The 13231-nt window shown below is 38.1% G+C and overlaps 1 long non-coding RNA gene across 1 annotated transcript in view; it reads right to left on the bottom strand.

Annotated features, from left to right (window-relative positions):
• The window catches only part of LOC116071320, a 91883-nt gene that overhangs the window by 61384 nt on the left and 17268 nt on the right, over positions 1-13231 (bottom strand). The gene's annotated exons all lie outside the window — the stretch shown is intronic.

The following is a 13231-nucleotide window of genomic DNA, read 5'->3' on the forward strand; positions in this document are numbered from 1 at the left end:
AAACCACCACACAAGATGAATAGAAAGTTCTCAAAAAAGAAAATCCTAGACAATATTTTTTTAAGTGTTCAACATCCTCAACCATCAGGAAAATGCAAATTAAATTTGCTTTGAGATTTCATCTCACCACTGTCACAATGGCTATCATGAAGTAAAAAGTGATAAAAAAAAAATGCTTCCAAGGGGTAAAGAAAGGTGAATCTTCTATTGCCTGAATTTATAAACTAGTATAGCCATTATATAAACCAGTATAGAGGTTTTTCAAAAAAAAAAATCTGAATGCTTTTCTTGACATAACTCTTGTATCAAGTTACTACAGTAAGAGCCAAGATTTTAAGCTCTACTAAATACAAAACAAACAAACAAAAACACTTTATATATTTATGTTCATTTAAGAAAATATTAGTAGTGATATATTATTTTGAAATATATAGTTAATACATTTGGAGTTATTTAAAATTTATATTAAGAAAAACGTTTGTAGTTTCAGTATTGCCATAGACAAGCATCTATGTAAGACTGTTAAATTGCTTGTTGTTTTATATCAAACAATGTTTATAATACTCACATTTATTGTTATAATATTTTATAAATTTTAAAAAATATGACAAAAAAGATATTGTAGGTATTGAAGGGAGGTCTCTGGGAGGAGTTGGGGTACAAAAGGAAAACAAGAATGTGATTTAATTCTATTTACTTAAAATGTTTTTAAATGTTAACAAATTCAGATAAATTGAAATCATGTAACTTTTCTCATCATATTGCAATAAAACTTTAAAAAAAAAGAAAAGATTATTTACTATTTTAACTATGCAGAAGTTCACCTAAATACATAGACTTTGGGTCCAGTTAATCTCAGTGTGTGATATTTTTTGAAATTTTTTTACAATAAAACTTATATACAATAATATTTATAGACTCATACATTGACCTTGTTAAAGTATATAAATGAATTAATGAGAAAACATTTTCCTTATGAATGTTAATTCCAGCATAGTAAATCTTGAAAGTATAGCCTCTACAAAGAAAATTTGTTGGAAATCTCAGCAGTCTTTAAGACTATAAAGAGGTTTCAGGATTTTAAATGCTGAAAAGTATTGCCTTAGTAAAAGTTTCCATAAATGGCAAAAGGGGAGCAAACATTTTCACTTTTTAAAAATAATCAAACATTTTTTGTTTTTTTTTCCTATTTTTAGTATTAACTTGCTATGTGATAGTTTTACATGTTTATCGAAAACACACAATGTGTTGAGTCATGAATATTTTGCTTGGTGACCAAGTCAGTGTGAACAGCAAATCCCTTACCTTAAAGTTCTACCTTTTCTTGTGACATCTTTATGTGACTTACTCTAGAGACAGCTCTTGTAGTTGGAAACAACCACACAGCCATGACTGCTGTTTCTGCTCTAGCAACCATCAACTAATAACTTCCCCGTGGATTTATTAAATTTCTGAGAGTTCAAAACTACTTTTCTCAGCAAATAACCACCATGTCTGGGGAGGCGCTTCCATTGGCAAACCTGCCTCCATTTTCTGGCTAATCTAGAGATGGACAATCCTGTGTGGCTCAATCAGCAACCACACTAGAGTAGAGCCCAGCCTACCGCTGCTGTAGAAAGCAGAGAACTGTGGGTGATGCCAATTAAAGCCGGAACAAAAACCTATTCAAGAAAATAGGCGACATATCATCTTCATCCCCAGTCCACCAGAGAAGTGACTTAGACCCAGCTCATTAATGCTAGGACCTAGAACAGAATGCATGGCTCAACCTGTCTTCCAGAAGCCTTGCAATTACTTCATGTCTTACTATCTTTTCCAGCATCTATTGCACAAAGGGTTGTACAGACATTGTCTTCAACTAACATCCCCTAGTCTTGCCACTGAATCCTTCCTAACGCTGCCATTCTTTAATACAGTTCTGCATGTTGTAGTGACCCTCAACCACAAAATTATTTTGTTGCTACTTCCTAACTGTAATTTTACTACTGTTATAAATCCTAATGTAAATATCTGATATGCAGGATATCTGATATGCGTGTGATCCCTGTGAAAGAGTCCTTCCACACCCATCTTGACCCACAGATGAGAACCACTGCCCTAAGCCATCCATCCACTTAATGCACTTTGGACTTTCTGTAGAAACCCAGCAGTAGGCTGCATCCCTCTCTCCAACCTGACCACCACATACTAGCTCCCTGAGGCTACACATGCTGAGGTTGTACAGGGCAAACACCTAGTTCCTTACTTTCCTCAGCCTTTGGGTGGGTGCTCTTTTCTATCATTGCCCCTGCCTTCACAGAAATAACTTTTGCTCTCCTTGGGGAATGCTGCAAATTGGGTATGGGGCTATGTTGACCAGTCAGTATCAGCAAAGGAAACCATATCTGTCAGCAGAATTGTAAATTCCTCTTTTTCAAGAAAAAAAATCTTAACAGTATGTAGCACAGAGAAAGCTACACTGAAGCAAATCTCTGGGATGGTCAGTAAATGACAGCTGGTGCTTCAGCGCTTGAAGGGTCTGGGGGTGGGAGCCGAGGTGATTAACCTTGAAGACATTCTTTCCATTTCACTCATGCCTTTGCAAATCACAAATCGCTTTAATTTAATTCTAAGGCAGAACCAGAAAAAGACGGGGTGTCTTTTAAGGACTTATCATGACACCAGAGCTTTCCACTTTCCAACTGTGCTTCGGAATAAAGGCCAGCCTTTGTTGAGAGAACTAGCCCCCCTCCAGATCCCCACTCGCACTCCCTCTCACAAGCAGCAACCACTAGGATTAAGCATGCACCATTCTCCCTTGTTGCAAGTATGGTCTAACTGAAGGGTATTTCTTCCTCTGATCAGATTCTAGCCCAGTGTCGGGCAGAGACTGGATGCATCAGTCTTGTATTATAAGAAAGAAGTCAGTGTATCATTCACTCAAGTTCACTCTAGATCTAACTCAGATAGCCAGACTGGATACAATAACAATGAAGACAATCAAAGAGAAAGCCTTAAGTTTTGTTGTTGTTTCCTTCCATTTCTTTGGATAAAGTGGGTCCCAAAAGCTAACAATATTTTAATTGAAAAATAACTTACCTTAATCCACTCAGTTTACCTTTCGGTGACTAGATCACATTGTTGTATATGTTTCATTTCATCTGATAACACATGAGCTCCCATGTTATCCCGATGTACACATTACCCATGTGTCAATCATCCTACAACTGTCCAAATTATATGAAGTGTATTCTTGTCCATAACGTCCACGTAACACATAGGCCACTGCTATTCAATATTTACATTTCTTGGAATTTAATTTTAATGCAAAAATGAGTGTTTTGTAAGCTATCTTTTTATGGCATTTTTCTTTCATAGAGTGATTGGCACTACATAAAACAAATGTTCACCTGTTTGTGTTTGTTTGTTTGTTTGTTGGTTCATGATAGTGTCACTTGGTCTAGGCTGGCCCCAAACTCATGGCTACATTCTTGTCTCAGCCTCCTTGTTACATGAGCCACCACACCAGCCTTTACCATGTTCATTACTACATAATAAACTAAGCAGCTCGTGGATGAATTCATAGCAAGCCAACTTTCTTAACAGTGATTCCTATTATAAAAAATGTTATAATTCAAACTTTAACTTTGAAGTATGGCAAGGAAGATAATACCACATAAAGGCAAAAAGAGAACCTCTGAAGTTAGCATTTCTTTTTTCTTTTTTTTTAAATTAGATATTTTATTTTATTTTATTTTATTTTGGTTTTTTCAAGACAGGGTTTCTCTGTGTAGCCCTGGCTGTCCTGGAATTCACCCTGTAGACCAGGCTGGCCTCAAACTCAGAAATCCACCTACCTCTACCTCCCAAGTGCTGGGATTAAAGGCATGTACCACCACTACCCTGCAGATATTTTCTTTATTTACATTTCAAATGATATCCCTTTTCCCAGTTTCCAATGAGAGAGAGAGAGAGAGAGAGAGAGAGAGAAAGAAAGAAAGAAAAACAAAACCCTATTCTATCCTCTCCCCCTGCTCATCAACCCACCTTCTCCTGCTTCTTGGTCCTTCATTCCCCTACACTGGGTCATAGAACCTTCACAGGAACAAGGTCCTCTCCTCCCATTGATGACCAACTAGGCCATCCTTTGCTACATATTCAGCTGGAGTCATGAGTCCCACCATGTGTACTCTTTGGTTGATGGTTTAGTCCCTGGGAGCTCTGAGGGTACTAGTTAGTTCATATTGTTGTTCATCCTAAGGGGCTGCAAACCCTTCAGCTCCTTGGATCCTTTCTCTAGTTCCTTCATTGGAGATCCTATACTCAGTCCAATGGATGGCTGTGAGCCTCCACTTCAGGCACTGGCAGAGCCTCTCAGGAGGCAACTATATCAGGCTCCTGTCAACCAGCACTTGCTGGCATCCACAATAGTGTCTGGGTTTGGTGATTGAATATGGGAAGGATTCCCAGGTGCGGCAGTCTCTGGATTGTCCTTCCTTCAGTCTCTGCTCCATAGTTAGTCTCTGCAACTCCTTCCATGGGTATTTTGTTCCCCCTTCTAAGAAGGATCAAAGTATCCACACATTGGTCTTCCTTCTTGAATTTCTTGTGACTTATGGATTGTACTTGATGTATTCTGAACTTCTAGACTAATATCCATTTATCAGTGAGTGCATACCATGTGTGTTCTTTTGTGATTGGGTTGCTTCACTCAGGATGATATTCTCAGATCCATCCATTTCCCTAAGAATTCCATAAATTCATTGTTTTTAATCACTAAGTAGGACTCCATTGTGTAAATGTACCACATTTTTTGTACCCATACCTCTGTTGAGGGACATCTGGGTTCTTTCCAGCTTCTGACTATTACAAATAAGGGTGCGATGAACATAGTGGAGCATGTGTCCTCATTACATGTTGGCGCATCTTCTGGGCATATGTTCAGGAGTGGTATAGCTGAGTCCTCAGGTTAGTACTATGTCCAATTTCCTGAGGAACCACAAAACTGATTTCCAGAGTGACTGTACCAGCTTGCAATCCCACCAGCATCTATGTCACCTGAGTTTTTGATCTTAGCCATTCTGACTGGTGTGAGGTGGAATATCAGGGTTGTTTTGATTTGCATTTCCTTGTTGACTAAGGATGTCAAACATTTCTTTAGCTGCTTCTCAGCCATTCGGTATTCCTCAGTTGAGAATTCTTTTTTTAACTCTGTACCCCATTTTTAATAGGGTTATTTGGTTCTCTAGAGTCTAACTTCTTGAGTTTTTGTATATATTGGATATTAGCCCTCTATCAGATATAGGATTAGTAAAGATCTTTTCCCAATCTGTTGGTTGCCGTTTTGTCCCATTGACAGTGTCTTTTGCCTTACAGAAGCTTTGCAATTTTATGAGGTCCCATTTGTTAATTTTTGATCTTAGGGCATAAGCTCTTTGTGTTCTGTTCAGGAAATTTTCCCCTGTCCCTATGTGCTCGAGGCTCTTCCCCACTTTCTTTTCTATTAGTTTGAGTGTATCTGGTTTTATGTGGAAGTCCTTGATCCACTTGGACTTGAGCTTTGTACAAGGAGATAGGAATGGATCAATATGCATGCTTCTATATGCTAACCACCAGTTGAGCCAGCACCGTTTGTTTAAAATGATGTCTTTTTTCCACTGGATGGTTTTAGTGGCTTTGTCAAAGATCAAGTGGCCATAGGTTTGTGAGTTCATTTCTGGGTCTTCAACTCTATTCCATTGATCTACCTGCCTGTCACTGTACCAATACCATGGAGTTTTTATCATAACCACTCTGTAGTACAGCGTAAGGTCAGGGATAGTGATTACACCAGAAGTTATTTCATTGTTGAGAATAGTTTTCACTATCTTAGGTTTCTTGTTATTGCAGATGAATTTGAAAATTGCTCTTTCCAACTCTGTGAAGAATTGAGTTGGAATTTTGATGGAGATTGCATTGAATCTGTAGATTGCTTTTGGCAAGATGGTCATTTTTCCTATATTAATCCTGCCAATCCGTGAGCATGGGAGATCTTTCCATCTTCTGAGATCTTTCTCGTTTTCCTTCTTCAGAGACTTGATATTCTTGTCAAACATCTTTCACTTGCTTAATTAGAGTCACACCAAGGTATTTGATATTATTTGTGACTATTATGAAGGATGTTGTTTCCCTAATTTCTTTCTCAGCCCGTTAATCCTTTGTGTAGAGGAAAGCCACTGATTTACTAGAGTTGATTTTATTTCTAGCTACTTTGCTTAAGTTGTTTATCAGGTTTAGGAGCTCTCTGGTGGAATTTTTGGGGTCACTTAAGTATACTATCATATCATCAGCAAACAGTGATAATTTGACTTCTTCCTTTCCAATTTGTATCCCTTTGATCTCCTTTTCTTGTCTGATTGCTCTGACTAGGACTTCAAGTACAATATTGAATAGGTAGGGAAAGAGTGGGTAGCCTTGTCTAGTTCCTGATTTTAGTGGGATTGCTTCAAGTTTCTCTTCATTTAGTTTGATGATGGCTACTGGTTTTCTGTATATTGCGTTTATTATGTTTAGGTATGGGCCTTAGAGTTCCTGATCTTTTCAAGACTTTTATCATGAAGGGGTGTTGGATTTTGTCCAATGCTTTTTCAGCATTTAATGAGATGATCATAGTTTTTTCTTTGAGTTTGTTTATATGGTAGATTACGTTGATGGATTTCCAAATATTGAACCATCCCTGCATCCCTGGGATGAAGCTTACTTGATCATGATGGATGATTGTTTTGATATGTTCTTGGATTCAGTTTGCAAGAATTTTATTGAGTATTTTTGCATCGATATTCATAAGGGATATTGGTCTGAAGCTTTCTTTCTTTGTTAGGTCTTTGTGTGATTTAGGTATCAGAGTAATTGTGGCTTCATAGAATGAATTGGGTAGAGTACCTTCTGTTTCTATTTTGTGGAATAATTTGAGAAATATTGGTATTACATTTTCTTTGAAGATCTGATAAAACTCTGCAATAAACCCATCTGGTCCTGGGCTTTTCTTGGCTGGGAGACTATTAATAGACTGTATCTATTTCTGTAGGTGATATGGGACTGGTTGGATCATTTATTTGATCTTGATTTAAATTTGGTACCTAGTATCTGTCTAAAAAATTGTCCATTTCATCCAGGTTTCCCAGTTTTGTTAAATATAGGCTTTTGTAGTAGGATCACATGATTTTTTGGATTTCCTCAGTTTCTGTTGTTATGTCTCCCTTTTCATTTCTTAATTTTCTTAATTAGAATACTGTCTCTGAGCCCTCTAGTTAGGCTGGCTAAGGGTTTGTCTATTTTGTTGATTTTCTCAAAGAAACAGCTCCTGGTTTGATTAATTCTTCATACAGTTCTTTTTGTTTCCACTTGGATGATTTCAGCCCTGAGTTTGATTATTTCCTAATGTCTACTCCTCTTGGTTGAATTTGTTTCTTTTTCTTCTAAAACTTTCAGATGTGCTCTCAAGTTGCTGATATATGCTCTCTCCAGTTTCTTTTTGGAGGCACTCAGAGTTATGAGTTTTCCTCTTAGGACTGCTTTCATTGTGTGCCATAAGTTTAGGTATGTTGTGGCTTCATTTTCTTTAAACTCTTAAAAAGTCTTTATTTTCTTTCTTTATTTCTTCCTTGACCAAGCTATCATTGAGTAGAGTGTTGTTCAGCTTCCATGTGTATGTGAGCTTTCTTTTCTTTATGTTGTTACTGAGTACCAGCCTTAGTCTTTGGTGATCTGATAGGATGCAAGGAATTATTTCAATCTCCTTGTATCTGTTGAAGCCTGTTTTGTGACTGGTTATATGGTCAGTTTTGGAGAAGGTACCGGGAGGTGCTGAGAAGAAGGTATATCCTTTTGTTTTAGGATAAAATGTTCTATAGATATCTGTTAAATCCATCTGGTTCATAACTTTCATTAGTTTCACTGTGTCTTTGTTTAGTTTCTGTTTCCATGATCTGTCCATTGATGAGGATGAGGTAGTGAAGTCTCCCACTATTATTGCGTGCAGTACAATGTGTGCTTTGAGCTTTAGTAAAGTTTCTTTTAAGAATGTAGATTCCCTTGCATTTGGAGCATAGATATTCAGAATTGAGAGTTCATTTTGGTAGATCATACCTTTGATAAATATGAAGTGTCTTTCCTTATCTTTTTTGATCACTTTAGGTTGAAAGTCTATTTTTATTCAATATTAGAATGGCTACTCCAGCTTTTTTCTTGGGACCATTGGCTTGGAGAATTGTTTTCCAGCCTTTTATTCTGAGGTAGTATCTCTCTTTGTCACTGAGGTTGGTTTCCTGTATGCAACAAAATGTTTGGTCCTATTTACATATCCTGTATGTTAGTCTATTTCTTTTTATTGGGGAATTGAGTCCATTGATATTAACAGATATTAAGGAAAAGTAATTGTTGCTTCCCATTATTTTTGTTGTTAGAGTTGGAATTCTGTTCATATGGCTATCTTCTTTTAGTTTTGTTGAAAGATTACTTTCTTGCTTTCTCTAGGATGTAGTTTCCCTCCTTGTGTTGGAGTTTTCCATTTATTATCATTTGAAGGGCTGGATTTATTGAAATATATTGTATAAATTTGTTTTTGTCATGGAATACTTTGGTTTCTCCATCTATGGTAATTGAGAGTTCTCTGAGGGTCTGTATGACATCAGCCCAGGACCTTCTGGCTTTCATAGTCTCTGGAGAGAAGTCTGTTGTAATTCTGATAGGTCTGCCTCTATATGTTACTTGACCTTTTTCCCCTCACTGCTTTTAATATTCTTTCTTTGTTTAGTGCATTTGGTGTTTTATTATATAAATGAGAGGAATTTCTTTGCTGGCCCAAAATATTTGGAGTTCTGTAGGCCTCTTGTATGTTCATAGGCATCTCTTTCTTTAGGTTAGGGATGTTTTCTTCTATAATTTTGTTGAAGATATTTACTGGCCCTTTAAGTTGAGAGTCTTCACTCTCTTCTATACCTATTTTCCTTAGTTTTGCTCTTCTCATTGTGTCCTGGATTTTCTGGATGTTTTGGGTTAGGAGCTTTTTGCTTTTTGCATTTTCTTTGACTGTTGTGTCAATGTTTTCTATGGTATCTTCTGCACCTGACATTCTCTCTTCTATCTCTTGTATTCTGTTAGTGATGCTTGCATCTATGGCTCCTGACTTCTTTCCTAGGTTTTCTCTCTCCAGAGTTGTCTCTCTTTGTGAATTCTTAATTGTTTCTACTTCCATTTTTAGGTCCTGGATGGTTTTGTTCGATTCCTTCACCTGTTTGGTTGTGTTTTCCTGTAATTCTTTAAGAGATTTTTATGTTTCCTCCTTAAGGGCTTCTGCTTGTTCACTCATGTTCTCCTGTAATTCTTTAAAGGTTTTTGTGTTTCCTCTTTAAGGGCTTGTACCTGTTTACCTGTGTTGTCCTGTATTTCTTTTTTCTTTTTTTTTTTTTTTTTTTTTTTTTTTTTTTTTTTTTTTTTTTTTTGTTTTTTTTTTGTTTTTCCAAGACAGGATTTCTCAAGACAGGGTTTCTCTGTATAGCCCTGGCTGTCCTGGAAGTCACTCTGTAGACCAGGCTGGCCTCGAACTCAGAAATTCACCTGCCTCTGCCTCCCAAGTGCTGGGATTAAAGGTGTGTGCCACCACTGCCCAGCCCTCCTGTATTTCTTTAAGGAAGTTATTTATGTCCTTCTTAAATTCCTCTATTGCATCATGAGATATGATTTTAGATCCAAATCTTGGTTTTCCGGTGTTTTGGGATATCCGGGACTTGCTGTGGTGGGAGAACTGGGTTCTGATAATGCCATGTAGTCTTGGTTTTTGTTGATAAAATTCTTGCATTTGCCTTTCACCATCTGGTAATCTCTGGTGTTAAATGTTCTTGCTGTCTCTGGCTGGAGCTTGTTCCTCCTGTAGGTCTGTAAGGTTGTGTCAGCACTCCTGGGAGATTGGTGCACAAACCAGCTCTCTCCTGGTAAGACTGGCGCACAAAGGGCTGTGGATCTGCAGTCCCGCCTGGGTGCAGATGGATTCAGGAATGAGCCTGTCCTAGCTGCTCTGCAGCTTCTGCTCCCTGTTCCTCCTGGCTGGTCCCACCTTCGAAAGTCACAGGAGAGAAAATGTGGATCTCACCTGAGTCCTGGAGTCGAAGCACTCCCTGGAGACCAGCTCTCCACTGGCAGGAGAGGTGCACAGAGGGCTGTGGAACAGGTTCACCTCCTGGGTGTAGATGGAGGAAGCTGAAGTTAGCATTTCTGAAGTATTTCATCTCTATACAGTTGCTTTCCCATCTGCCAAAGTAAACCCAACAGTCACTTACCTATAGTGAGGTTGAAAACTTTCTTGTATTTATTTTGCCCATTTATGACTTGAGACCTGCACACTGTCTCCATGTGTGCATTTACCATTGGCATTGCTTGAGTTTATATTGTTCAGTTTCGTTGAGTTTCTGAATCTTCTAGACATTAATCTCCTGCCAGATATATAGCTAGAAAATATGTTCTTCCATTCTGTAGGTGTTTCCTATACAGTTCAACATCTTTTTAATTTCATGGGGTCTCATCTTGAGAAGTATCCACAATTAAAGTATACACGTCTTAGATGGAAGTGGTTTGTTATATGTTAAGAAAAGCTAGTGAGAACAGACCTACATCCAAATGATATATGGTTACTAGTTGATAGATGGTTTCAAATGTCCAGCTTCATAAACAATAAGTAATATAAAAATAAATGAAAACCAACCTGGCCTGAGACTTTGAAATATAGATGCCAATCCTGTCTTGACAGGAAAATATTTTATCTAAGGGCCCTTCTCTAATCACATTATTATTCACGGACAATGAAGGTGAAAAAAAATGAAGTTTCCATATTTTTTCTTTTAAAACTTTTTAAAATAGCTAACGGACAGAGGAATGATAAAACAGAAAACAATACACACCTTTCTTCCTCCTAGACAACAGTACCAGAAATATCGCTCGAGGCAACGATTGTGTAGCATTGGAGTCTGCTGCTGCTGTGAAAATTCTAGAAAACTTGAACTGTGAAATAAGGTACAGTTTGATCAAGGTCGGTTCTAAGAATAGAAGGAGCTACTCAGCCTCACTCAGCCCAGCCCCCGGAGCACCTTTCAAGAAGAAAAACAGCGGACCACTTCTGCTGCATTGTTGCAAGCTTCCCCCACTTGTTACACTTCATACAAACTCCACTCCTTGTTACAAGTTCCCCTTGTTGCAAGCTCCTCCTCCTGCTGCAAGCTTCTCCTTGTTGCAAGCTCCTCCTCCTACTGCAAGCTCCTCCTCCTTATTATAAGCTCCCCCCAGTCTGGCTAAAATGACTTCCAGACTGAAAAAAAGACCTAAGCAGACAATAAGAAACCTTCACATTAACTAAGCGAAGACCAGAAGGATAATAAAAAAATGATGTGGACAAGCGGAAGTAATAAGAGGTTTTTTTTTTTTTAAATCCTAAAAGAAATTCTGAAGGTAAAAAGAACCTCAAAGGCAGATTTGTCCAGACAGAAAAATGAATCAGTAAACTTGACCAGACCACGCCAGAAATTACTGTGTATGAAGAACAGAAGAAAAGGTTGAAGTGTACAGAGCAGGAAGGGCATTCGCACACCATCAAAGAAACCAGCATAAATGCTAAGAGGACTCCAGAAAGAGAAGGTCACCTAAATGTGATTGAAAGTCTCTGAAACTTGAAAGACAGGAATATACCGTACCAAGAAATTCCACCAAGTCCAAGAGAGATAACCTCAAAGTGAACCACAGGAAGCCTCATTAAGGGAGGGTTCTGAACCAAGTAAGAAGGAAGCTACTCAGGACACACAGGATACCAAAAGTAAAAAGGGATCAAAACATATTTCTCATCAGAGAGTTAATAGAGCCAGCAAGAAAAGCGTTACTGAGTCAAGGCCTTTGCTGCCTGACAGCTGAGTTTATCCCAAGGACCTTCGCTTTGTAGGGAAGGGAGAACTGACCACAACTTGTCCTTGGACCTGCAGGAGACACTAAATACATAAAATGCAATTTTAAAAAATGTTTAAGAAGCAAAAGGAACTTAGAGAATGAAAAGGTAATTAGCCAACATATTTAAAGTGCTAAAAGAAAAATAAAATGTCTGCCAAGAATTACATGTCTAACTCTGTTCTTTAAAAGCAAAGGGGAAATTGAATCATTTATAAATAAATAAAAGGTAAGATAATTTATTACCACTCTATATGCCTTCTTAAAAATACACAAGAAGGTTATACTATAAGCTAAAAGAAAATAGTATTAGATAGTAACTCAAAGATATGTGTAAAAATAAAAAGTTCAATAATAATTGAATAGTTAGTGCAACAATGATTTACAGCTGCTTTTATTTTCTGCATGCTTTGGGAAGGTAATCTATTTAAAGAGAACAAATACTAGTCTACAAGTGAGTATCAGTGTACTGAGATATATGACAGAGATAACTTATTTTGAAATGTTATTTCATGTCTTATGCTCCCAATATATAAAGATATAAATTTTATATTTAACAATTAAAAGGGATATGCAGACATGTAAAGGAGCAGAGATTTTGTATGTTACTGAAGTTAAAGTATATGCAGAATAGAATGATATAAATTCAGGAAATATAATTCCCATAGTAACTACAAAGAAAATAGCTATAGAAAATACATTTAAGAAAAGAAAGCGCTCTCTCTGGGCTGGTGTCCTGAGCAGACCTTGGGCAAAAGCTCTGCAGTCAGTCCCACAACACCCAGAGAAAGCTCCACTCCCAGGCGCTATGACACTCTCAAGATCAGAGGTGAGGAGGACCCAACATCTGTCCCAACACCGGGAGTAACTGGGACCTGCAGGACCAGGCATACAGGAACTCCACCAGCAGAGTGGCTCAGGTTCCTTCCAGTCTCTCTAGGCTGGTATCTTGAGCAGACGTTGGGCACAGGCTCCACAGCCAGTCGCACAACACCCAAAGGAAGCTGCTGCACTCCCAGGTGCTCTAACAAGCCCAGGGTCACAGGATCCCAGAATCACTGGGTCACAGAGACAGCTTGACTCTGAGGACTTCTGATACAACAAAGATCACAGGAAGGACTGACTCCAGTCAGATTTAGCAAGGGCAGGTAGCACTAGAGATAACCAGATGGTGGGGGGCAAGAATAAGAAAATAAACAACACAAACCAAGGTCACTTAACATCATCAGAACCCAATTCTCCCACTATAGCAAGTCCTGGACACACCATCACACCGGAAACACAAGAT

The sequence above is a fragment of the Mastomys coucha genome, unplaced genomic scaffold (genome assembly GCF_008632895.1).
Source record: "Mastomys coucha isolate ucsf_1 unplaced genomic scaffold, UCSF_Mcou_1 pScaffold22, whole genome shotgun sequence".
In the NCBI taxonomy this organism is placed as follows: domain Eukaryota; kingdom Metazoa; phylum Chordata; class Mammalia; order Rodentia; family Muridae; genus Mastomys; species Mastomys coucha.